This window comes from Platalea leucorodia, assembly GCF_965183815.1.
Source record: "Platalea leucorodia genome assembly, chromosome: Z".
Classification (NCBI taxonomy): Eukaryota; Metazoa; Chordata; class Aves; order Pelecaniformes; family Threskiornithidae; genus Platalea; species Platalea leucorodia.
Window position 1 is genome coordinate 57,170,032 of NC_138858.1, and position 27,706 is coordinate 57,197,737.

Consider the following 27,706-nt stretch of genomic DNA (forward strand, 5'->3'; position numbering starts at 1 on the left):
AAAGGATGGTTGTTTTAGTTCTTAAAAAGACAAAAAACAAAACAAAACAAAACAAAACAAAAAAAAAAACAAAACACAAACCAACCTGCCTCCACCCCCTCCAAAAAAATCTACCAGAAAAAAATATCTGTGGTCAGTTAAACAGGTACTTGAGAATGCTGGCTTCTGCACTCTGACTTGAAAATGTAATACTTGTTTTACATGAGCACACATACAATTTAGGGAAGTTTCAGTGATACCAGGCTCATGTCACTGTAATGATTTCATTAAGCTTGCCAAAAATGTGAGGTGGAATCTTTTCTTTATGCAATGTGACCGATCCCCAATACAGTCATCTTAAGATGAGTTCAGAACATACAGCCTACAAGAAACATGGCTGGTGAAATGTAGTTATGAATGTCTTCTGTGTTTTGGTAAAAGATACTTTCAAACCTCTGTTCTGTCTGCTGCTTCTAATGGATAAAGTTACTGCACTTAATTGCTGAAAAGCTGTAAAGGTAAAACTGTTAAGATGGCCAGGTCAGAATATCAGTAGTTCAGGGCTGTTCTTTATGTTCTTGTTCTGTTTTCATGTGGTAAAGGTGGTATGGTCAGCATGTCAAAATAAGTCAAGAGCTGAAAAAGCTAGAATTACTGTATTGGAAGAATGTTTTTTGTGCTTATTGCATGAGTGCAGGTTTTTTCCCTGTGTTTATAGTCAATTTCATTATATATGGGAAAGAATTAGGAAAAACCACACAGTAAACTATATTACATTTTGGTGTTTAATTTCCTCTTTCTTCCAGGAGAATGACTTTCCTTTCCTACCTCCTTTGCTCAAACTACTAATTTTCACTTTCCTTTCTATTACCTGGTGAATGTTGCAGTTTCTTTTCTAATTCCTCTCAACTATTCATTCTTCTACTACAAGCATACGTGCTTTTGTCGCTCTAATGCCAGTCTTCATTTTAAGTGCTGTTTATATTAAAGTCTATTTCTCAGTTGGTTTGAGTGCAGTTGACATGGGTACAGCAGGAGAAAAGGGGAGTTCTGGCAAGCACACTTGCTATGTCCAGGTGGCTTGTCTATCCCTGCCTTTGTAGGATTGACAATTGCTTATTCATTGCCCTTAATTCTGCAGAGGGCAAATGGCCCTGAGGGGTTTTTGCACAGCTGTGGAACAGAGGGTCTCACAGTGTCTTGACAGTTCAGCCGCTCTGTTGCTGGTCAATGGAAATACCTTTTGGGCCTTCAGCATTGTGGCTGGCTGGCCACTGTCTTTCAAGGCAGGTTTGTCACGTGTAATGGATGATACTTGAATGCAATGCTTACCCTGAGAAATATGTGTGCTGCATGAGGCCTGTAGGGCTGACACTAAAGAAGGGTCTGCTAGAACAGGAGACGATGCTGCTTCATGACAAGTGCACCCTCTAATAAGTGGTGATTTTCTCCTGGTATTTTAGTATGGCTATCACTGGTGAAAGGGAAGGGAGAGAGGAAGATAACAAACAAGCAGCAGTGTAGCTTGGCTTAAAGTTGGGCTAGGAGCTTCACGGTAGGATTTGAAAAGTACTGGGCTACTGTTGTGATCAAAACAGCTTTTCACAATATGTTTATCTTGTAAGGCATTAAAACTGAAATTGATATATGAAGTATTGTAGATTTCTCCCTAAAAGCACCTGAAAAGATAGAATTGGCTATTTCAGATACTACTCTCTACTGTCATAAACATACTGAACTAAAGATTAATTTTACTTAAAAAATACTTAAGTTCCTAATATTTCATTTATTCTAAAGATTCTACACAGAAAAAAAGTGGAAATGAGAATTCTTGTCTCACTGAAAACTTGAAACCTTTGGCTTTAGTCTGTTCACCGTAGGACTAACAGGTTTTAGTAGTTTACTTGACACAGTCCAAGGTATTTAGTGAAGAAAATAGCAAGTTCTCGTAACAGAAAAGTCAGATGTTACTGTGTTGTCTCTAAATATTATGATTGTTGTGTTCCTGCTTATTAAAAATAATCAAGCCTTTTGCAGGTAAAATGGTGTTGAATTTGATTAGGTTGTCTTGACTTGTACAGTCAGTTTTATCAGTGAGAAGTAAAAGGGTACTGATGTTGGTTTTTTATCATCTGAGGAGCTTTTCTGTACTTCGGAGCATTTGGGCAAATATGTAATTGTATCTTAGCTTAGTTTTGGACTGAATCAGCTCTTTCAATGGGCTGAGCATGTGCTCAAATTGGTGTGTTTGTTCAAGGGAAGGCGCAGATGTGCATAGCAGAGTGAGAATTGCAGAATAGAAACAGCAGGCCAGAACTGGATTGGCACAGCCTGTTGTCTGAGTCCTTGATTAAGCTACTGGAGCTCAAGATGCAGGTATAGTAGACTTCACAACTTGATTTGGCACCTTCAGATTCTTCATATTACACTGAACTGGGCAGTATTGGAAATCCAAAAATTTGGACTTGTCAAGAATACTGGCTCTGCTCTGCGGTGCTATTTGGTATTGCTCAGACTGTCAAAAATGGTGTCAGTGCAGGTGATCTGAGTATCTCCCTCTCTCCTCTCCTGTTGTACTTGAGGTCTTAAAGCAATGATGAGTATTTGCAACAGGTGTTTCCTATAAAACTTTGAAAATGGTCACTGTGAAAACAGATTCTATTTCATTTGTGTTAACATCTAGTTAAAAGAAAGTTGTATGCCTTGCATAATAAAGCCAGAGTTCTCTGCTATTTATACTCACTGTACTTTGTATCTTCTAAACATAAAGTACTTGCAGAATACTGTCTGCTGTAAAATTAGCAGTGGTGTCTAAATTTGGTACAATGCTTAAAACCCATACAATTTTCATTTTTTAAATCGGTTGGATTTATACTAGTGAAGACTCAAAGCTAACTGTTTCTCTTAAGTTCATAAAGTCTAGCAGTGCAGACTCCTTTATATTGAACAAAGTAAAATGCTTTTAAAGATAACGGGGGGAGATTGCTTGCACACTTGAAAAGTATGCCACGGTAGTGAAATAAAGTAGTAAATTTTTAGATGATGAGTCCAGCCCTTTGCAGGTATATTGACAAAGAATGACACGCTATTGGAATAAACCTCAGGGGTTATGAATATCTTTCCTGCTGGCAGTGATTGACAAGTGTAGGTTTATTCCAACTGTTAATGGGTTGATGTATTATTGAAATGACTTGTATGTCTCCTTGTTCAGAAAAAGGAAGCTTTTAATAGCACATTCTACCATAAGAAGGAGAAATCTTGCAGTCTTTGGAAGTAACACATACAAGCCTCTGGTGCTTTTGCTCTATATTAACACCTGCAAATCTCAGCTCAGATGGTCCTGATTTTGTATTTCATTCTTCTGTTCCTTCCTCAATGTTTTCACTTTAACAATTGTATTTGTTTTGAGAGAGGAAAAGGAAAAGAAGAGGGAAAATGTTCTCAAAACTGAAGTTTCAAGACTTCAAGGTAAGAATTGAGGCCATCAAATACTGGAAGATACGGAGGACTGAACATTTTTTGGTGGAAGGAAAAGAAGGTTTTCTGCTCTATCGATTAAAATCCTGCTATACAATTTAATACTTAAATAAACAATGCTATCAGGTTTGTTTTCACATTTGCAGTCAATTGAAAGGCTAGGATTGTGTCTGGGGTAAGAAGGCTGCAGCAGCAAGAGTTGAAAGGAGACTAAATAACTTGTTACATTGTTGCTTCAATTTATATCTGAAAGAGCTGAATGTTAGAATAATAGGAGAAGTGTGAACAGAGTGCATCTTAAAGCCCTCCTGGAGTTTCAAGAACAAAAGAAGAAAGATTTTGCAAGGCTTCTTTTCATTTGAGTTGCATAGTTCATGGGTAGCTAACTTTATGTAAGCTACTGTGTGTACATTTGAATCTAGAAGGAATACAGAATACCTACTGACCATTTGCAAGGTTTGGGGCAATTGTAGCAACATTTGCTCATCTTCTGTCATAGCAGCACAGAGGCAATTATTGGACAGATTACTGAAGTTGAAAGCTTTGATCACTGAAATTTTTTAACTAAAGGCATGGATATGTAATTTTTCAGATCCTTTTAAGTCTTGAAGTTTTGTTTTGATTAATTAACCATTAAGTCCTGTAATCTGGGTTTAAACTATGTGGGAACGTTAAAAAGAAAAGTGATTGCTGGTAAAATGTGCATTTGGTTGAATTGTAGCACCTTCCTGTTTCTTACCTGCTGGTAGCTTCTGGCTTCTCACTACAGATTTCCATTTTGACAGCTACTGTTTTACCGGGCTGCCACTGTGTCTGGACCAATAAGTGGAGGCAGGTGACTGAAAACCTGAATTTTTCAAGGCCTTTTGTTAAATACCCAAAGGAATTGTCTTTGGTTCCTATATGAAGTTTCTTTATCCTCTCTTTTTCAAAAATAAGCAATATTTGCATGAGAATGGGAAAATTGTTGTTTCCAATAGAGATCTGTAACCGCTTCAGATAAAAGGTATAAAAATTCTACTGCTCAGGTACCCTATAATTACTCAGTAAAGGTACACCTTTTCTTTGTCTTTGTTAATACGGGGTTGGTTTCTGGGGTTGTAGACTCACATAAGATGTTTTATGTAACTAGATGTTTTTACTGTACCTAGGATTAGGATTTTTCAACAATGGAAGTTAAAACATGTATGTAAGGGGCAGGAGGAAGGGAAAGGTCACCAAAACTTAAAGTTTTTTAGGAGTTGAGGGCACAGGTTCATAAGGCTTCTTGCTTCTCCATGCTGAACTTTTCAAGCCGTTATCTTGCATGGAGTCATAGAGCAATCAGTGCACATGTACACCATCAGTTCAAATGACAACTAAAAGTCACTTTTTTGAGTTGCTGATGTGTTCTGAAGAGGACATAGTAATGAAGATTACAATCTGTTTCAGCTGTGGTTAAGTCCTAAATTACTTTCTCTGAAGTGCATGGATATTAAACATTCAAAAAAGTTCAGATAGAATCTCACTAAAGGTTTGGTTTTAAAGAACTTTGTTCTTCATGAGATTCAATGCTGGTTTTGGCTGACTTTTAATTATTGGAAGTCAAGGATCTCTTTGTCTCCTTCTGATCCATGTATACTGAATTGAAACAAAGTGCCTTTTTAATGGCGTGTAATTTCTGTCTCTAAATTCTCAATGAGGAGGATGTTGGAACATATTCTTCCAGTGTATGACAAATGTGCCTGTAACATTTTGTCATGACTTGATCTGGGATGGTACTCAGGTGAAGAGTAGTCTTTTCGTCAAACGCCTCCTGCCTCTAGCAGTGGTTTTGATTTCTGATAATGAGCCAGATTTTATTTAGAGAAGGTTGTAGTGGTGTTCATTAATGAAATGAAGGTCAATCCTGTGATAATACTGTGGTTTTATAGTATTTTTAAAGACTTCAAGAACTTTGACACTTTAAGACTTCTTCCCAGTTTTATCAGTGGTTGTAATTCATGTTGGTTGGAAATGATCTTGTACCCTCAGCACTAAACAAAGGAAATAGCAGAATGTGAAGAGTCATTTGAATGTAATTAAACTAATACTTCTTTGTCAGAAGTGGAAAATAGCTTTGGCAGGATCAAATCTGACCAGTCAGACATTGTTTTTATCCAGGCTATCTTCCAGAAAATTTTAACTGTTGTTGCATAGATATTCTGCATTCCAGTATTTGTTAGTCTGCTCTTAGGACTGTCTCAAGACCCTACCATGAACAACTCATGGTCTGAACAACTAAGCATGTTTTAATTGGAAGAGGTGTCTGGTATGCACTTAAGAGTTTTGAAGGATGTGGTTTCACAGACTGTGGAGCCAAGCTAATGGCTTGCTGCTGCCAAACAAAGTTCAGTTCTCACTGTGCAGTGCATCCTCTTCCCTTGAACAGTCTCAAGTTCTCCTTTAACCTTCCTGTGAATAAGTGAATTTATCAGTCCAGCAGAAGACTATCCACAGACTTATGAGTTATTCCCAAAGCATCCGTAAGCCTTGAAATGGCACTACTTGTATGGAAGATGCTGTTTTAATGAGACTCTATTAAGAGCTGCTTTGAACAATATAGTGATGAAATTGTGAAGTTCTGCTAATCAAGGCATCTAGATGGCGGATAAGAAAAAACGTTTTCTACTTCAAAATGGCAAAAGAATTTTTTTCTTGCAAGAAAATTTACTGATGATGTAATCTATGAAAGCTTTTCTAAACAAAGGTTTAATTAACTATATTTTAATCATATGCCTTACTAGTCTATATGAAAGAACTTTGTGCACGTATTCTACAATAAACCACAAATATAGTAGTAAGTCCATCTGATTAAAAAAGATCCATCAAAATAAAAATTAGAAATAATTGTGTTGATATTTTAGAGCTTTGAGATGCTTAAACCACCTTTTCTGATTGGATTATATTAAAAATAGGAAGATTTCTTTAGGTTATCTAATATTAAATGAAACATCTACTTTGAGACAGTGCATTTCCTCATTTTCCTATCTTAGTTCTTTTCTGCGTATGCTGCAGCTGCCATTTCCAGAATGAAGTGGAAATGGTTTACATCACTGTAACGTGATTTCAGAGTACTGATAGATACGTTGAATGCTTGCTGTTACTCACTCTTTGTGTACTTCTGCAACTCTCAAAACCAGAGAAAGCAACTATATGAAAATGTTTTCTGTGGAGGGTAAGGTACTGGTACAGCTTAAATACAAACCTGTAGAGGTTTGCACATGACAGTCAAGTGAATTTTAAAAACTCTGCCATCCCCATTAACAGATGAATGCAAAAGTTATGAAAGACACTTACTTGTCCTTACTTCTTTCTATTTAATGCCCTTTTTTTTTTTTTCCTGAAATGGTACTGAGTCTATTGGGGTGTGTAAAAGGAGGGCATAAAACTCTTGGTAATAAAATTTCGTCCTAACTTTATCTAAATGGGCTTAATATTACTGTAGTAAGTGACATTGTAGTTAAGTACCACATCTCTAATTTCAGTGATGTTGAGTACAAGCAGAGCAACCAAAACCAGTGCGAGACACCAAGTTTTAAAAGTTTTGACTTTTCCAAAACCTTTTTGTCTTGCCCTTTCCCTTCCCTCTGCTTTTCAACTGCTGGCTCCTACTCTGCCCAACTACATTACTTGCCTCAGAGGTCAACAGGAGTGAGTGATTGGGAAGGCTGGGGCTGAAGATGAGAGAATCCTGTTTCCCTTAGCAGCTGGTGCTGTAGATACAATGAAACTTAAAATTTTCATGCTGTTGCAGTAGGACCACCTCATATGCTCTCAGACCGCAAGTCTCCAGAGACACTGCTGCTCATTCTAGATCTTTTGCCAAAGACACCTTTCCTCCAAAGATGAAGAACTTCAGTACTGGTTCTAAAGTTTGGAGTCCTGATCCAGGTGGTTGGAGTTTGGTGCTAATGGCTTACCTCTGAAATATGACTGGCTAGCTAGGTGCCTCCTAGTGACCAATGTAGGAAAAGTCATAGAATCATAGAATGGCTTGGGCTGGAAGGGACCTTAAAGATCATCTAACTCCAGCCACCCTGCCATAGGCAGGGATGCCACCCACTAGACCAGGTTGCTCAGGGCCTTGTCCAACCTGGCCTTGAACACTGCCACAGCCTCTCTGGGCAACTTGTTCCAGTGCCTCACCACCCTTTGAGTGAAGAATTTTTTTCCTAACATCTAACCTAAATCTCCACTCTTTCAGTTTGAAACCGTTCCCCCTTGTCCTATCGGTATCTGCCCTTATAAAGAGTCTCTCCCCATCTCTTATCTAAGCCCCCTTTAAGTATTGGAAGGCCACTATAAGGTCTCCCCAGAGCCTTCTCTTCTCCAGGCTGAACAACCCCAACTCTCTCAGCCTGTCCTCACAGGAGAGGTGCTCCAGCCCTCTGATCATCTTAGTGGCCCTCTTCTGGATCTGTTCTAAAAGGTCCACATCTTTCTTGTGCTGAGGGCTCCAGAGCTGGATGCAGTACTCTAGGTGGGGTCTCACAAGGGCAGAGTAGAGGGGGAGAATCACCTCCCTCGACCTGCTGGCCACGCCTCTTCTGATGCAGCCAAGGATACGGTTGGCTTTCTGGGCTGCTAGTGCACATTGCTGGCTCATATCCAGCTTTTTGTCCACCGGGACCCCCAAGTCCTTCTCTGCATGGCTGCTGTCAATGAGTTCTTCTCCTAGTCTGTACTCATGTCTGGGATTGCCTCAGCCCAGGTGCAGGACCTTACACTTGGACTGGTTGAACCGGTTCATATGGGCCCACTTCTCAAGCTTGTCCAGGTCCCCCTGGGTGGCATCCCATCCTTCAGATGTGTCAGCTGCACCACTCAGCTTCATGTCATCCACAAACTTGCTGAGGGTGCACTCTATCCCACTATGTCGTTGATAAAGATATTGAAAAGCACTGGTCCCAAGACAGAGCCCTGAGGGACACCACTCGTCACTGGTCTCCACCTGGACATAGAGCCATTGACCACAACTCCCTGGATGCATCCATCGAGCCAATTTCTTATCCATTGAATAGTCCACTCTTCAAATCCATATCTCTCTAATTTAGAAATAAGAATATTGTGTGGGACTGTGTCAAAGGCTTTACAGAAGTCTAGGTAGATGACATCAACCGGTCTTCCCTTATCGACTGTTGCAGTAACTCCATCATAGAAGACCACCAGATTGGTCAGGCACGATTTGCCCTTAGTGACGCCATGCTGGCTCACTCAGATCACCTCCTTGTCTTGCTTGTGCCTTAGCATTGCTTCCATGAGGATGCATGGCATGATCTTCCCAGGCACAGAGGTGAGGCTCACCAGTCTGTAATTCCCCAGGTCCTCCTTCCTACCCCTTTTTAAAAGTAGGGGTGATGTTACTCTTTTTCCAGTCACCAGGGACCTCACCTGACTGCCATGACTTTTCAAATATGATGGAGAGTGGTCTTGCAACTACGTCAGCCACTTTATCAGGTGGTCTCGAACTTGCTCTTCACTTACAGTGGGAGGGCCTTTGCTCCCCCAGCCCTCTCCTAGAGGTTCGTGGACTTGGTAGGTGCAGGAAGCCTGGCTGCCAGTGAAGTCAATTAACTCTGTCCTGTCTTAAATGATAAAAATTCACAATACTCAGTGTCCCTGTGTTTTTGTGGTAGTATGTTCACTGCCATTTTAAATGTCCATTCAAGAAACCTAGCAAAGTTTAATGAATGTTTTTTCATTTCTGAGGTTTACAAGCTAGCTTTATGATATTAATACACATGAAGCCAATACAATTTAGGAACCCTGACTGTAGTATGCTGCTTTTGAGATGGCTGCTTTGTTTGAGGAAAAAACCTAAACCACCATATAAACAAACAAAAAAACCCTAATATATTTACAGTTCAAGAAAAGAATAGAAAATTATTTTTAGCCGCTCTTAAAGTACTCTGAGAATTGGATTAATCTTGTGTTTTCTACATTTTCGGCTAGTTACATGAGTGCATGGGTTTTGTGCCAATTAATTGGTACCAATTAATGGTACTTTCTGTAGGATGATTTTTTTACATTTTACATTTTTACATTTTACTTCCCCTCCTCTTTTGCTTTTGTAACATAGCAGCAGTCTTTTGGGTTAGTTCCAATGACTTCTGAGTATTGATTTTAAGATAACACATCATTATACAATGAAATCTGTGTTGAAATCTGTAAGCTCAAGATAGATCACTGTAACTGCATTTAAGGTAGCTTTTTAAGTTAATACTCTGAAAGAAAACTTGAAGTATCTATAAAAAATTCTCATATCATGTATTCTTTTATGTTCCTGATCATGTTTTATTTCTGATAAGAGATGCCTGCCATCTGTTGCCACTTGAAAAGCCTCCTATTGCTGAATTATGAGAATGTGATCTCTTCCATAATTACACTTGCCAATGTGTCTTGGGTGGATGTAATACATATTTATCCCTTGCCTGGCTCTGTAAGAAGAATTGAGGCAGTGGAGAGAGTGGAGGAGGAAGGATATGGGGAATAACACACCGGGGCTGACAGTTGTGATGGTAGGTGGGAAGCAATCAAGTAAGTAGGCCAGGTTGCATTTAGTATGTATACACATTTTCCTTACTTTAAAAACCTGCCGTTCTCTTACTTTTTTACTCTTATTGCCCCTCTTCCTAAACAGAACCTTTTAAAATGCCAGCTCCGATTTAGTATTGATGCTTTATGCATATTCATATAAGGCAATTTTCAGTCATCATTGCTTGAAGTCAGGAAAACCTTAGTCTTGCGTTTCTTTGCAATGTGTTTGCTTTCACCTTCAGAGCTGAAGGGATCTAATGCCAAAATCTGTCTTCAGCTTGATAGAAGCAGGGTGCTTAATTTTTGTGCTCTTTTGAACTCCCATTTGTACATTTTAAATGTGCTTTCATTTTCTTTCCTTATATATATTCCTGCAACAGAACTCTGTAATGGGCTTCTACAGGAAAGATTTCAAGAGGTTACAGGTTGTCTTTACAAGAGGGGATTAATAATGGATGCACTACAAATCAAAGAGTTGGAAGTATGACATAGTTTGCGTTTGTTGATCTGTAGTTGGCATACTGAGAAGGAAAAACACATACTTACTCTCATGTTCGTGAGTTTGCTGTGACCTTGCTGTGTCAGGGGCTCCATCTTAGCGAAACAATAAAAGCCTGAAATATCGTCTGGATCATTTAGTTAACTTTGCTAATGCCTCCACCATCTCCCACTGTCTCTAGGTAAGTAAGCAAGGTTCCCGATTACCTACACTATTTGAGGTGTAAGACTATTACAGATGTTTGGGAATGTTTTTCTAAAGTCCTCCTAAACTTAACTCTGAGGTAGTTTATGCATGTGTTTTCTTTCCATTGTACATTTTCAGCTTAAATAAGTCTTTCTGCTTTCTCCTTATCTTACCAGTAGCAGTCATATTGCCCTCTCAGACCAGCATGTGATGGGTGAATACAGGAAAGGCAGAGGGGTTTTTTTGTTCCCACTCTGTGTTCTCTTAATTGTGATAACCCTTCCTATTACTTGGTCCAGTTTCATGCCATTTTTCCTTAATGTGTTCAGCTGGAATTGAACATTATTTCAGAAGATGTTTCAGCAGTAGCTTACAAAATTGCACTGACATGTGACTGTGGCTATTGAAATTGGCCCATGACATATTCTGGGTTAATATATATCTGATTATGGCTGCAGTAAATATTGCTAATGTTTGAAACTTGTGCTTTCACATGTTTGGATGGAAAGCACTGTATATGGAGGATTTTATATTCCTAAGTCATGGTGACTACGAATTCAGATCTACTATGAATCTAATAAAACTCAACGTTTACCAAAAATGAAATCTGAGTCTCAGTGCAGGGATGATGTCCATCTTCTTTGCAGTGTTCTGTTATGCTAATGGATGGACAAAGGTGTAGATGAGTTTTTAAAGTACGGTAAAATACTGTGTATTACAACTCTCTAGTCTTTTGCCTTTTACTGACAAACTGATATTTATCATATTTAGTTGATTTTATTAAAGGAATAACAGTTAATTATTTACTTGATTTTCAAAGTGTCTTCCTTAATTTAGTGCTTTATAAGCATGTGTTGTCAGGTGAAAAGTTGAAGAAAAGAACTAATCTCCATAATTTGGGTATTTGTATATCTCTTTGCCTGCAGACACTTTGAGATCAGTTGTGTGACCATTTTTAGCTAAAATTTAGCAAGCAGCTAGTAGTTGTTTGACTGTTTTGTACTCTAATACAGTCAGTTTTAATACAGATGCCAAATCTAAGCAAAGTATAAGAGAAAATATTTAAACAAAACCTTAGATTAAAATGTCTTGGTATCCAGCGCTGATATTAAACATGTGTCTAGTAACTTAGAGGTTTTTATGATTAGAGGCTAAACTGAGATTGAATGGCTCTGGATTTTTTTAAGATATATTTAACATTTTGATATTACTTGTATTTTGTGAATTTTCTAAGAAAGTTAATTCCTGTAACAGCTGGGAGGAGGTGGTGTTTGATGTTCCTCATTCCTCTCTGCAAAGTGAAATGATGGAAAATAAATTACCAAAATTTGTGTGAAGGGGTGTAGGACAGTTTTGAGTCACTCAGTTGTTTTCAACTGCATTGCTATTTCTCCTGCCTTACTGAAGTCCTTTTTTTCCTCATTATGTCTTTTAGTAATAACATACAAGACAGAAATTTTGAACAGTCATGTTTGCTGTTTTGACAGCTAACTGCAGGGCATAATTCATTTTGTGTAGACAGAAACAAGTGTTTTATGGAAAAGTATCAGATAGATCAGTCTCCCATTGTACCATAAAAGGGCAGTATGTGGGGTGAATAAAAATTAAATGGGTAGATTTAATGCTACTATGTCCTGATTATTACTCCTACTTTATCTCAAACATTTGTGTCACTTTTTACATGTCACTTATTAACAGTGGTGTCTTTTACTTCGCATTGTAGTGAATGAGATGTGTAAAAGTGAACGTGTTTTGCTTTCAGGTGGACATTTCTTAAGCCACCCTAGGGCAACTATTAGTAATGGTGTAACTACACCCCATGTAGTTTCTCTTTAGCCTGTTAGTCAGGTCTCCTCAAAAAAAGACCGAAGCATTCTTGAGCATAATAGATCAAAGAAATGAGTAGTACATGGTCATTTTCAGAGGATGTTTTCAGGAAACGGATGTGATATTAGAGTCTCTTTGGTTTTTACACCTGATGGCTGACGTTGCCATCAATCATGACCTAAATTCTCTAAAATAACATGACAAACTTCATTTCAAATAAGTTGGCTGAAGATCACATTACTCATACTTTGCTTGACTTGTCTAGTCAGCTATTACTCTCTGACTTTTGATCAAGAATAAATTGTTAAAAACTTAAGAGTAATGTGTAATGACTAGTGAATAGTAAGAATTTCTGACTTAAAAATCGGACTAGTGTAAAACCTATTGCTGAAACAGTCTCTTAGGGAGTAATATTGAAGATCGAGTTACACTTGCTATGTACAGGCAATTTTACTACAGAAGTATTCAGGCAGAGTTTATTTTGGTTGCCAGGTGGTTGCAGGGAGGGAGAGAAAAAACATCTCACTCATTTGTCTAGTTATGGAACCAAGACTAGGGATTAAAAAACAAAAACAAAACAACCCTTTCAGTTACCAATTCACATAGTCAGTTCAAAACTGGGATCATGAGCTTTGTGGTTTTTTAAAACTTTCTCCAGTATTCCTGTGGGTATAGTTTTTTAGAAGAAAAATTTTTCGATGTCTGTCTTGAAGGGGCTTCTACATGTTGTCCACAAAATAAGGTGGGTTTTTTTGTTGTTCTTTGTTTTTTGTTGTTCTTTTTTGCTAGTTCTTCAAAACAGTGCTTAAAACAAATAGACTTAGACTTGGGGAATATTTCAGAGAGAGAAATGCGATAGCAGTTTAGAGATTTAAGTACTGTTCCAGTTGTCCTTCTGTTTTCACCTTCTCTTTCACTTAGTTGCATGGCCCTGGTTTTGTGAATGTCCTTTGTAGGCAAAGTGTTCTTGATGCCAGGAGGCATTACGTCTGACACAAACCTCCAATAATTCAAGATACTGGGAATAATTCAAGATACTGGGAAGAAATCAATAACTTGCCTGCAGCTTATAAAGTCATACCTTCTAATGAAAGCTCCTGATTTATTAGGGAACAGTGAAATGTCTCAGCAATCCCACGCCCACCCTTCTTCTTCCTCCTCCCAAAAAACCCCAAAGAATTAGAATATGTAAAAACAAAATAGGTATTCATGTTTGCTTGCTCTAGGAAGGCATGGTGACTTTCTAATCCCTTCATTGAAGGTAAGTACATTCTGATAATATAGCTTTTATATAGGCTTTGTAATATCCTAGTTTTTATCTTTAGTGAAATTAACTTAAACTTGTGTTTTGAAGTAGTGATTATGAAGGAACTGAGATTGAGTTGTAATTGGCTAGAAACTCAAATAGTGGAGAATGTCATGTTGGTTGTAAGACTCAGGCTGTTAACCTACATTTAGTTGTGGCAGGCAGTCAAGTCCCTAAAAGAAGCATTGGGGTAGTGGCTTATCTGAATAATTATGTACACTCTGTGCTGTGTAATTGGAGTAGTTAAGTGGTTAAACCCATTTTTTCTAGTCATAAAGGCAGCTAGTATTTTAGATGTGATAGTAAATTAAGGCTCTTCATCTAAATGTCATATTTTAAGATAACATGATCTCTGAGAGGCTATATTTTTCCTACGTGTTTCCAGTACACAGAATAAAAGATATCATGGCTGAGTTAAAGTCTTTGGAGGTTCACCCTATGCTTAAGTAGATTTGGTAGACTGTTCTGGATTTGGAAGAGGAGGGAAATAGTCTTTGGTCTAGCTTTAACTGGATTTCAAAAATATATATGATGATGTCCAGGCTTGATCACTCTTGTGTTTGTTAATTGGGATAAACTGTAAATATTAAGAGGACTTCACAAAATATTCATTTAGCAGATTTTCCAGTGGATTTCCTTAAGGGATCATCTGCACTGTCTTAGACCTGAGCATATGAAAGTAAAGTTACACTACTTGGTCATCCATATGCTTTTCTGAAAGGCAGCTGAAGTATTTATCTAATTGTCAGCAGTTTACTCTGGTTTGGCATTCATATGCTCCACAAGCATTGCTGTGAGAGACTAAAGAGGGATAACTATTTATCGCACGATGATAAAGCGGGATAACTATTTAGCACACGATGGAATGCCCTATTTTGATAGGTCTGGTACAGAGAAAATAATAGTTGCTCATTGGCCAGCTGAGAAATAATTTCTTGGAAGAAGAACTGCTCTTGGTGAGGATCCATCCTGTGTTCTGCACCCTCTGTTTAAGTATTTTCCTTTTGCAGGGCTGAAGAACAGCTTACATTTACTTTGCTTAAAGTCATAGAATCATAGAATGGTTTGGGTTGGAAGGGACCTTTGAAGATCATCTAGTCCAACCCCCCTATCATGGGCAGGGACATCTTGCACTAGATCAGGTTGCTCAGAGGCCCTGATTCCGAATACTTCCAGGGATGGGGCATCCACAACTTCTCTGAGCAACTTATTACAGTATCTCACCACCCTCATTGTAACAGCTTTCTTCCTTATATCCAATCTATCCTACCCTCTTTCAGTTTAAAACCATTGCCCTGTGTCCTGTCACTGCAGGCCCTGGTAACAACTCTGTCCCCATCTTTCTCATCAGCCCCCTTTCAGTATCGAAAGGCACAATAAGGTCTCCCCGGAGCCTTCTCTTCTCCAGGCTGAACACCACCAACTCTCTCAGCTGGTCCTCACAGGAGAGGTGTTCCATCCCTCTGATCATTTTTGTGGCCCTTCTCTGCACCTGCTCTAACAGGTCCATGTCTTTCTTGTACTGGGACACAGAGCTAAACTCTATGAACATACGCAGTACTCCGGGTGGGGTGTCATGGGAGTGGAGGAGGAGAATCACCTCCCTTGATCTGCTGGCCACGCTTCTTTTTCTACAGCCCAGGATACAATTGGCTTTCTGGGCTGCAAGCGCATGTTACCAGCTCGTGTCCAATTTTTTGCTCATCAGTATCACCAAGTCTTTCTCCACAAGGCTGCTCTCAATCCATTCATCCCCCAGCCTGTATTGACACCGGGGATTGCCCTAACCCAGGTTCAGGACCTTGCACTTGGCCTTGTTGAACTTGAGGTTCACATTGCCCCACTCCTCAAACCTCTGGATGATGTCCCTCTGGATGACATCCCTTCCCTCAGGCATGTCACCACACCACTCATCTTGGTGTCATCCACAAACTTGCCGAGAGTGCACTCAATCCCACTATGTCAGTGATGAAAATATTAAGTAGTACTGGTCCCAGTACGGACCCTTGAGGGACACCAGTTATTACTGATTTCCACTTGGACACTGAGCCACTGACTGTAACTCTTTGGATGTGGCCACCCAGCCAATTCCTTGTCCATCTAACAGTCCATCCGTCAAACCCATCTCTCTCCAATTTAGTTGGAACATGCTTCTGTGAACATGTTTAGAGAGGTCTATTAGGTTACATGGTAAAGCTTGTCTGCACACCCACAAAGGAGCACAAGGGCAGGGGAGATGGGATACTCATACCAGGCCTAACTACTTCCAGGCCCATTACAGGAGCCGTCAGCTTGTCAAAGGCTCATCTCCACAAGCCCAGAGGAGCACAGGGGCACAATGGCAGACAGGGAACCCAGATGAAGGACTCAGAGGAGGGTGCACCCCATCAGGTGTGTAACCTAACCAGGACTGTCCCAGAAGAGCCATCAGCCCCATTGTCCAGACATGCTACCCATGACCACGAGTCAGTGCTGGAATACCTTTTGGACTCAGGGCTGGAGGTGTTACTGCCAGGGGTATGGGACATAGAGAGTGCAGGGGAAGAGCATTTTGGGGTTGCAAAGGATTTACAGGATGCTTTGGGGAGGAGCCAAAGGCAGGGGAAAGGAGGCATTTAGGTGATTTGGGGAGGAACAAACATAGGAAAACAGAGCAGCAAGGAGATTTAGAAGGCCAGGCGTGTAAATAGTTGGCTGGTCAGTACATGTGTCTGGCCATACCCTATGTCTGATCAGTGCAGTCTGTCTTATCTTCTTCTTGAATTCCTTTCCAACTCCTTCCTGGGTGAGGGGCGCTTTGTTCTGTGTGCAGGTGTGTCTCTGGGGGCCTGCGTGCCAGCAACTGCAAGTCAGTTGGAAGGCCCGAGGTGCCAGCAACTGGAGAGGCTGGCATGAGTGGACTTAAGTGCCAGCAATAGGAATGGGACCTCAGGCCACTAGGGCCTGTGCGTCCATGGTGCGAGGAACTGGAGCAAGTGAGGGTCTGGGCGCCCTAGCTGGAGCGGGACTGCAGGCCAGAGGGACCATGTGCCTGAGTACTAGCGGCTGGAGAGACCGGAGTGAGCGAAACCAAGTGCCAGACACTGGGTTGGGACCAGGGGTCAGAAGCCCATGTGTCCATAATGCCAGCAATTACAGTAAGTGAATGTTAGTGAAGAGCAAGCCAGGCTAGCCTCCATGTAGGTGAAGTGGCCAGGCATGTTTACCTCTCTAACAGGGAGACCAGAAGAGGAACTGGCTGTTGTGGTGACCGAGTGAGTCCGGCTGGGTGCCAGGGACACCATAGGATCTGAGGATCTCTAAGGGTGAGACTGCTGGTGAATGTGTGGCTCTAAGGGCAAGACCACAGGGGGCTGGCTACTGGGTGACCAGTGGAGTCTCAGCCATCTGTGTGAATCTGTGCCTGTGTGTCTCTGAGGGTGTGAGACCATGGGGGGCGTGATGGAGAGGGTAACTACTGGGGGAGCAGGAGAGTCCTGGTGAGCTGTGTGTGTGCATGCATGTGTGTGTGCGCATGTACCAGCAACCAGACCCCAGACAGTCTGTACCAGCAACTGGAGTGTGGCAGTGGCCTTGAAGACATGTATGTCCAGGTGATAGCAATTGTGGAGACTGGGATCCAGGGGACAGCTACTGGGCAGACGGAGGGTCTGAGTCCAGCTGCTGGGGGATCCACCTTGCACGTGTGTGTATATATATACTCAGTAGTAGACCTCTGCTCTGCTCAGCCAGAGAGGAGAGCAGGGTGAGGCTGTTGGTGCTGTTTGTGTTCGTGTTCATGTGCGTGCTGTGTGTGTGTCTGTCTTGATTGATCTGTTGTTGCTGGCTGTGGTGTATGTGTGTTGTATACGTGTGCTCTCTGTGTGTGTGTGCCTACTGAGAGTATCTGATCTGATCTGAATTCTCTCAGTGCCAGGAGGCACACAAGGCGTGAACATCGTTCTTCCACTTCGATCGGTCTGCGGCTGCGTGCTCTGGAGTCAAGGGCCACAGCGCAGTCTTCCGTCGGTTTCCCCCTCAGGACACGACCGATCCAGTTCCATCTCCTCCTCCTCACTTCGTTACCGATTTTCTCCATCCCTGCCATTTCTGATGCTCGTTGTTTCTGCAACTTTTTTTTTTTTTTTTTTTTTTCCCGGGAGGAGGTAGTTGGCCTCCTGCCCAACCCCCATGACTTGGAGGGCCAGTGGTTTTTCTGTCAGGGTGGCCTTCCCTTAGGCTGCGTTGGTTCGCGGCACCTTCTTGAATTTTATCCGGTGCACCCTCCAGAGAGGGATCGCCTATCCACCACCCAGGGGACGCGCCTTCTAGCCATGCAGCCCCAGCCGAAGGCTACTGAGAGTATGTGCAAGTTGTATCTGGGGGGGCTTGGAGGTGCTGCAGTGTCGCCTCTTTTGGGCTGTGAGGTGCAGCCTGATTTTTCCCTCAAGTCTTCTTTGGCGCTCTGTGCTTCACCTCCACAGTGTTCACCAGTGGAGAAATCAATCATCACTCTTTAATCTTTTCAGAGGAAAAGAACAATTACTATAAGTAGGCTGGAAGGCAAGTGGCTTTCCTTGCAAGAGTATTGTAGTAGACTATGGCACTGATTTTTGTAAGTAATATTAAATGATTTATAATCCTACTTTGGGACCAATTCTTATCAGTTTTTAGTAGTGTTTTAGCAATGTAACAGTGAGGCAAATACTCTGAAAAGTGAGAAAAGTAGTGTACTATTCTTGCAGGTCGTCTCTATTTTTGTCTGAGAAGATGAAAAATTAATACCTTAATTTCCACTGGATCTGGAGAAACCTGACTTGTCAGTTAGTTTGTACGTGATGTGATCTCTGCAAATTGCTCAGCACACTCATGAAATGGTTACAGAACTGAAATGCAGTAATGCACTCAACAGAAGGTAAACGTAAAATAACAACAAAACCCCCTGAACAAGTGCATGAGGAAACATGTGGCTCTCTGTATTCTGGGGGTAGTGCTGGTTTCACAATGTCGTCAAAATACTATGTACTCATTCAAATTAACTGCATGCCGTGTTTGTGCTTGGTAGATCTTTGTTTTAAGAAGACAGAGACAACAAATGTATAAAGGCTGTTTTTCATTTGTTTTTGGGTTTGGGGGGGGAGATGTCCTCCTTATTTTGTGTTATTAAGAGGTATACCTCCTTTATTGACGTTAGGGCACTGGTGCCATCTGGTGGTGATAATACCTTCCCAGAAATGGGAAAAATGACTGGTGAGGAGTTCCACTGAGATGTGAGAAATTGCTGGCATGAAGAGTACACAGATACATTTGCTACCTTAACATATAATTATGCGGATGAAATAAGTCATAAAAGGCTGCACATGGGCTGTTAATCATAACTTGGCTTGCTAAAGCAAATTTAATGATAATTTCTTCCTGCTCAACAAAATGGTTTGTTTCTAGTAGTTTGTTTTATTAAATAGTGCTTTGCAAACACAACATAACGAATTTTATTGAAGTTTACAATACTTTAAAACTCAATTTGGAAGAAAAATTTTCTTCTGTTATTGCATTTTGCTAAACCCAGGACAACCTTCTCACTGCTGGTATGTTTGAAGTTACTGTTCTCTTTTTAAGGGGCTGATACATTATGTTTGAATGTAAAAATTCAACAACATAAACCTGGCAACAGTTGAAATAAACCACTTTGATATCTGAAGCCAAAACAACCACAAATATTCTGTTTTCTTTATCCTTCCATCTCTTAAAAAAGGTCCTGTGTGTTAAGTTGTTTGCCTGAGGTAATATCCTCATCATTCTCTAGAGTACTGTATAGGCTGTATTGACCTTGTTAGCAATGAAAGTAGGACTATGACTACTTCTCCAGTTCTCTTGAAATAAATTTCTGATTCATAAACATCTTGCCCTGTGATGGAAAGATTTGCAGAAGTGCAAGGTACTTTATATTAAGCTGGTGGGGTTTTTTAATTCATTTCACTTAGCCATAATTCTTTTGATCTGTCACAAATCAGCATGCTATTATTTTAATAAGTTACTGCTAAATAAATTTCTTTGTGGAACAGAGGTCTGTCTGTTCAGCCGTTAACTTACATCTTTCTATTGCAATTGATGACAATAACAGGCTAATTTTTATGTTTTAATCCAGCTAGTTGAAGAGGCACAAATTCTGTGCTTGTATTTCTTTGTAATCTCTGATTTCATGACCATGCAACGCTGCCTTCAGTTGCATCCTGCTGAAAGTGTGAATTAGACTTCCCTTTAAACCAGGCATTAGTACTCTAGTTACATGGTTATGTTCACAATGTCAGGAGCCTTTTTTGGATCCTATCTTGATGGAATGAGGTGTTTGCAGGCCTGTTCAGCTAATGTAGATTGTGGAAACAGCTGTTAAAATTGAAAATATTTAATAGTATTTAAGAATTCAATATTAATATTTAAAGTAATATTTAAATATCTAATCTATTTGTTGAATGTCTTTGAGTGTAATTAAACTGGCTGCATAGCAAGGACTGTCTTTTTTTCTACAGTTTGATTCAGCTCATTCTAGACCTAGGTTTGTCTACTGGGTTTCATCTGCATGCCACTACTAACAAAAGTGTGTGAGGCTTATGCCTGGCATAAGCCAGGCAATCATAAGCATCAGATTTGGAAATTTTCCTTCCCATGCTAAGTTTTGGGTCTGAGCAAGTTCCATTGTTACAATGTTTTGTTCTTAGAGCTGTGACTTTCACTTTAATGAGTCTGTCTTAGAGAATTGAGGTGTACCTGCTGCTTCTGTTACTGTTGTCATTCAGCTTTCAGTGCTGTATGACCTTAGCACCTTTCAGTAATTATTCAGCAAAATTACTAGCATCTGCCATATATAGCTTTTTTGCAGGCTCCCACCACTGTGAACACTATACTTCTGCTTTTTAATCAAGTAACATTATTACACTATATTTCAGCAAAATAAAAATCCTTTTAAAATAGAGCAAGGTTGTAATGGTTTGTAAATCCTTCAGGCATTCACTTCAGTTCTGGATTTGTACCTGGTAAGAGTAACTTCCTGTTTTGCTTTACAAGGCTAGGTGGTACAAATGAGAACTATGGTTTGATAATCTGTCTAGTTATTAAGAGCAGTCATAGCAGTCAAACAGACCTTTGAAGAAAATCCCTTTGGGAATATTAGTACTCGCTTCTGACTTGTTAGTGTGCAGGATCAGTAGAGCGATCCACTTGCCCAGTCTCCAACAACCATCTAGATATAAAAATTAACAGAATTTCCCTGTCTTTAGCTTTTATAGTGCATTACTATCTTCCTGTAACCAGAACATGAAGAATATGGTGGTGATTTAGGACTGACTTGGTTTTGTTGGCTTTTTTCCTCACAAGTTGAGTACCACTTTCTTCTTCTGGCTGAACCAAAGTCTTACCTTGTCCTCTGCCAGTAGCAGGGAGGGAAGATGCATGACAGTTCCTTTTGGAAGACTGTTACTCAGAAGTTTATGTTCTGATGTGTGATATGCCTCTGACTCAGTTACTTCAGAAGCAGTGTCATTGGCTGCTCTGTTCTCCACATTTTGCTGCAGAAATAGATCTTTTTTGTGGCAAATGCCTTCTAGAGTTTCTTCTCCTGTCCATATGAGGGACTTTCCATCCTTCGTGAGGACTTTTTTTGTGGGTTCCCACAGAAGAGCATCTCATGCAACTCTGCATTGCTTTCAGTTAATAGTAATTTTTTCTCTGAATGCAGTCAAAGAAGTTCACAGTGGAATTGCTAAGAGATTTTTATTTGCGTTGTGCTGAAGTTCTCACCTAGTGCTATCATTAGTATCTTGTTATATCATTGTATTTATAATTCCCTTAGCAATATAACAGTAAAATCATTAACTATAGGCTATGCCTTTGATTTTTTTGGAGCAGGAAGACGGAAGTAGTAGTACCTTTTACCAGTCTCTGTAACATCTGAGTATTTCCTGTGTGAATCAACTTAATAAGAAAAATTGGCTTCTGTCAAGTTAATCTATTCATGTGAGATTATCCTCTGCCTAAAGGTGATGCAAAGGTGTTTTTTGTTTTTTTTTTTGTTTTTTTTTTTTGAACATAATTTTATTTTGGAAAATATCTAGAGATTTGGGAAATATGAATTATTTCCTTGAAAGTACTTTTGGAAACTTAAGATAAAAAGAGCAGATTACTCACAAATATAGCTTGAAAACTGAGAATAATAGTCATCTGGCTGTGGATCTTCAATCCAAAATCTTGTCTTTTCTTACAGACCGATCACTATCTGGTCTGTAGGTTGTGCTTCAAGGTTTCTGCTTATTTGTTTGGTTATTTTCCCTGTTATTTATGAAGATAATGAATTCATTTTCACTTCACCATCACATTGTGACAGGACTACTTAGATTTTTGAGCAGTTTTCCTTGACTATATGTGTCCTTTCATAGGAAACTTTATTACATCTTTTTTTTTCTTTTTTTTTTTTCCCAAGGATCTAATTCTGACAGTCTTTTCCTGCTTTCTTTTCTTTCTTCAGAAGTGCCCCTGCCCCGCTGTTATCTTAAATTTATATAGATGCTTAGATACTTTTAGGTGAATTCAGTGAGTTAAGTATTTCTTTGTGGCAGCTGGATTTTGAGGAATTTTGGATGTTAACTTTCAGACTATTTTTCTGTCTTTTCAGGTCTCTGGATGGCAGACTCTGAAAAGAAATGCTGTTTTAAGAGGTATGCCTCACGTAGGCCAGAATATTCCTGACTAGTGTGTATATCATTTGATTATCATTAGATAAGGCCATACTTCTGAGGAGTCCCTCTGCTGATCCTCTCTGTAAGCTTGCATGAATAATAGTTTTCAGTGCTGAAATCTCTCTGAAAGGTGAAAGCTTGTACAGAGACATTTAGGCTTGTCTTACTGGTGACACAGTTTTAGTAGAGAGATCTGTAATATACTGCTTACCTTTTTACTTGATCATATTAATAGAACACTGCCTTAGTGGATGAAGTATGGCATGAAGAAAACCAGTTGACTATCTAATGTGCATATCCCCTGCCAACCTCTCCTGACTGGGTGGGGGTGGGGTGGGTTGTTTGCTTGTTTTTTAATTGGGAATATAGTCCAGATGCCTTTGTAATTAATCTTCACTCACTTCCTCCTGGTGTGATGTAAGACTTACCAAACAGTGAGAGCCTGACACGGTGCCAATAGTGTGGTATAAAATACGGTCAGTTGGAACCAAGATGAAGAAATACTGATCTTTGTGTAAGTGATCATTTTTGTGTATTAGCTGGATGTTTGGAAAACTTTGTGTGTTTGTTTGGGGTTTCATGTTCCAGCACTTAAGGAGACTGTCTCTTCTTTCTCCATTGGTGGTATGTTGTTTCTGAATAATTCATTGCTTTACAGCTGTTAGGAAAGCAATCTCTTTGAAATTGAATTGGATAGCTCTTCTATTATGTCTGCTATCCATTTCAGGATTCTTAAGTGGCAGATTTTAGGAAAGTAGGCTTTGTTTATCTTTCTAAGAGAAAGATTGCTCTAACCCAGTCTTTTCAGGGCTCTCCTTGTTTTAATTTTTTTTAAACAGGACTTCTTAATTCTTTTTAGGCATGACTCAGGTCACTGAAACTTCAGAAGGTTTCCTATTTCTCTAAAGCAGTACAGTGCTGATTTGTTTTGTTCTGACTCTAAAATAATTCCCAGTGTAAAGTACTAAAAACTTGGGTTAAAAGTGGCTCTTCAGCTATTGACTGAGATTCTGGTGTTGCTTGTTTTTATGCTGTGTTTACAAAGGTCCTAAAGAAAATGATGCTAAGAATAAGAGAGTATATTATTGCTATTTTCAACACACCTGTGGGCAGAAATCAAGTAGATGGTGCTGCACTATTCTTGGACGTGCACACTTGTAGGATGAGAGGCTTTGTACACAAGTAGCAACACAGGACACTCCTATGAGACAGTAGGAGCACTTTTTGCCATTGAGGTTGGTCAGACCCTGGAACAGGTTGCCTAGAGAGGCTGTGGAATCTCCATTCTTGAAGGTTATCTGAATGCAGCAGAAATAGGTCCACAGCAACTCAATTTAAGTGGGCCTACTTCAAGTGCAAGGTTGGATTAGAGCAGTTTGGAGGTTACTTCCAATCTATTTTATCCTATGAATCTGTGTAACCTGAGGGGTTACTTTTTTTTCATTTCACATTTCCTGTAAAAACAGGTGAGGCTCAGGTTGGTTTGTTTTGTTGTTTGGGTTGGTTTTTGTTTGTTGGTTTTTGGTTTGGGTTTTTTTTTGTTTGTTTGTTTGTTTGTTTTTAAAAAAGAAGCACCTGTATTTGAGAAGCGTTTTGTGATTATAGAACCAAAGAAGTAGAGTAACTTCTTCATATTGCAGTAACATGGTTTTGAGGGAGAAGGATCATGCTTTGGCTATAGTGTTCACTTGTTGGCTAGGTAAAGAGTGAGAATCTTTAAATGTTTATCAAATGTCACTGTTGAGTCAGTGGATTGAGAGTCTTAGAAAGTTATATACAGTTCTTACAGTTTATTTGAGATTACTTGCTGTGGTAGGTTACTATTTAAGCAGGTAACTGTGTAGAAGAACTAATGAACCTCTGTGTCCTACAGATTTGCCTTGCTTGGCTTTGGCTTTCTAAAAACTAAATTAAGGTATGACATTTCTGTTGTCTGTTAACTGCCATAGAGGTTTGATGGGAGCCTAAGGTTTGCAGTGTTCAGCTGTGGAAAAGGGGCTATTAGGTTCTGACATGTAAATGTTCAGATTCTGGTCTGTTCTCTGAAGTTGCCTGCTTTTATATAGGATGATAACTGACTTTGAGACTTCTGCTTCTGAACTTGGCTGTGGTCCTGTGAAAGATTCAGAAGCTCTTGAGCATGCATCTTCTATGCAGTGACTGATTGGTCACATTACAAAATAAGGCAAATTCAAATATTCTCAGTTTAATGTAGAGGTTTGCTTTTCTTACTAACTCCTGCACAGTCTACTGAGTTTAAAAAGTCCCTGTCACAAAGAAGTCTTAATTTGGAGATACGTTTTTGTTTTGTTTTGATTTTTAAAATTTTATGCAAGAATACATCAGCCTAGGTGGTGATTTGGAAAAGTAAAGGTATCGTAATAATAAAGTTATTATTATGTCAAGCTGGTGCGTGTGACTTTAACCTCAACCTGATTCTGCCAGTTTTCTTTTTAAAGCAACCAATTTTAGATGTTGAGCTCATGCTACCTTTGTTGTGTTGATGTCTATGTGAGTATGACCAGGTAACAGTTGCTTGAAGTACTCAATGAGCAGCTTGAGAGCAGTCAAACAGTAAGAAATTCAGCTTGCATGGATAGATGAAGGTAGAGTAATAGTGTAGTAAGTTCACAGGATCATAGGGTAATTCAGGTTGGAAAAGACATCAAGAGGTCATGTAATCCAACTGCTCAAAGCAGGGTAAGCTATGAGGTCAGACCAAGGTTGCTCAGTGCTTTATCCAGTTGTCTGGATATTACATGCTCTTAAGCTGCAAGTTCACTTTTAGCTTTCTTTTCAACATATCACTGTTTGAGAGATGGGAAGATGAGATTTGTGGAAGATACCACCTGGAGTTCAGATGTGGAAAAATCTCATTCCCTTTTTCAAAGGGAAGGTATTAAAAGGAAATGTGGATTTGCCTAAAAAATAGAAAAACAGGTTGTTTAAAGCAAGCTTGCTAATCTTGGTGGGTTTTAGTCAAACTTCATATTTTGGACATTGTGTAGTCTTGCTGTTTAGCTCCAGTTTGTATGAGGTTACTAACATGGATTAATTGTATGTGCAGAAAGTGTCAGTAGTCTAAGCAGAACGATGTCACTTCATTTAGAATTGTTCAGAGAAATCCAGCAGCTGCTAAACATGCTTTTCCTCTTTTCTTCATGTTACTACATGTTAATATGGTAAAAGTAGCTCTTTGAGGGTGCTACCTAAATACCGAAAACAGATGCTGAGACTTCTGAAGGATACTGAGATTTTCTCAAGATAGATGACATCTTGCTTTCATGGGAGCCCAGCAGTTACAAAAAATTAACTAGGTTTTCAGTTGCTTGGTTGATAAACTCAAATAATTTATTTCAACTGAAATTTGCAAGCTAATGAGTGATGTAACATCTTAAATTTTTAATAAATAGATTTTTAATTCATTAGTGTACTTGTAATGTTGAAATAATGGGTAGTCTTTATAATAATTAAGGTGGAGTTAAGATGCCATAGAAATAGGGCTTGGGGATGTATTTATGGTATGCTTGTCAGCATTAATGTCTTGGAAATTTTTTATACCTTCTGTTTGCTTCTAATCTTCAGATCTAATCCACGTATTTTCCCCTATAGCAGTATACTTCAGTGTATATATGGTTACTTAAAAAGTATGCTTAGTGTGGTTTTTCGGTGGGGTGATAAGAACTTGGCTGTCTTACATGATGGAAGTGACTTTTAACTTTTGTTTGGAATTAGGCTGTAGGAACATGGGAGTGTTGGGACACCTTCCCAAGAGCAGATGGTGTGGTTCAAGTAGACAAGTACCCCTTTTGAGTTGATAGATGTTAACATATTCCAGATAGGAATATGGAAGACATCCCACATTAGCCATCTACTCACATGAAGAGTTTCTTCCTAAGTATTGTGAATAGTATTATGACTGTGTATCCTTTTCAAATACATTAATAATGATAAAAAAGTAGTTGAAGGTGAAATTTGCAATTATGTTATTTACTTTCCTCTGAAGAGATACGGAACAGACACGTGATGAATGTGGAATTACTTTACGTTTTTAATTTGTTGCTGTTATTAATAAATTTAATTCCTTATATGAGGCTGTAACGTTAGTCCTTCTATTTCTTTTTTGTATATGTCAGTAGTTTTGCTAGATTTTTTTTTTTCCTCTTTCCCTCTGGGAAGCAATTCACATTGTCCTCAAAGTCCAAGTCTTTAAATATGTTGTCTAACTGAACTGACATCGTGGTAATACACCATTTTGTTGCTAGCTCCTCCCTTCCTTTCTAAATAGATAAGAACTGGTCTGGCCTTCCCCCCCCCCTTCTTTCCCCCCCCCCTTCTTTCCCCCCCCCCTTCTTTCCCCCCCCCCTTCTTTCCCCCCCCCCTTCTTTCCCCCCCCCCTTCTTTCCCCCCCCCTTCTTTCCCCCCCCCTTCCTTTTTCCCCCCCCTTCCTTTTTCCCCCCCTTCCTTTTTCCCCCCCCTTCCTTTTTCCCCCCCCTTCCTTTTTCCCCCCCTTCCTTTTTCCCCCCCTCCTTTTTCCCCCCCCTTCCTTTTCCCCCCCCTTCCTTTTTCCCCCCCCTTCCTTTTTCCCCCCCCTTCCTTTTTCCCCCCCCTCTTCCTTTTTTCCCCCCCTCTTCCTTTTTCCCCCCTCTTCCTTTTTCCCCCCTCTTCCTTTTCCCCCCCTCTTCCTTTTTCCCCCCTCTTCCTTTTTCCCCCCCTCTTCCTTTTTCCCCCCCTCTTCCTTTTTCCCCCCCTCTTCCTTTTTCCCCCCCTCTTCCTTTTTCCCCCCCTCTTCCTTTTTCCCCCCCTCTTCCTTTTTCCCCCCCTCTTCCTTTTTCCCCCCCTCTTCCTTTTTCCCCCCTCTTCCTTTTTCCCCCCCTCTTCCTTTTTCCCCCCCTCTTCCTTTTTCCCCCCCTCTTCCTTTTCCCCCCCCCTTCTTTTTTTTTCCTTCCTTTTTTCCCCCCTTTTTTCCCAATAATGCGTCCTATTGTTACAGATTAACTGTTTTGAAAAATAAGAGGCATTCCAATTTTCCTCTTTTTCCTGAGAATAGAGGACACAGGTCTCAATTGCACAGGATGCAAGCTAAAGTGGAGTCTGACACTGAGAGCTTGCTTACAGACCTTAAAAGTAGCATTGCTTATTGGAGATTCAAGCTGCGTTGAAGTT

General features: G+C 39.9%; 1 protein-coding gene across 2 annotated transcripts in view; it reads left to right on the forward strand.

Annotated features, from left to right (window-relative positions):
• The window catches only part of PCGF3 (polycomb group ring finger 3), a gene marked incomplete at its 5' end in the record, with an annotated part of 59,058 nt that overhangs the window by 10,764 nt on the left and 20,588 nt on the right, over positions 1-27,706 (forward strand). The window contains one exon of one of the 2 annotated variants that reach the window (XM_082335800.1): positions 22,477-22,519. The exons of the other annotated variant lie outside the window; for it this stretch is intronic. The remainder of the gene's footprint in view (positions 1-22,476; positions 22,520-27,706) is intronic. 2 annotated transcript variants of the gene reach the window in all.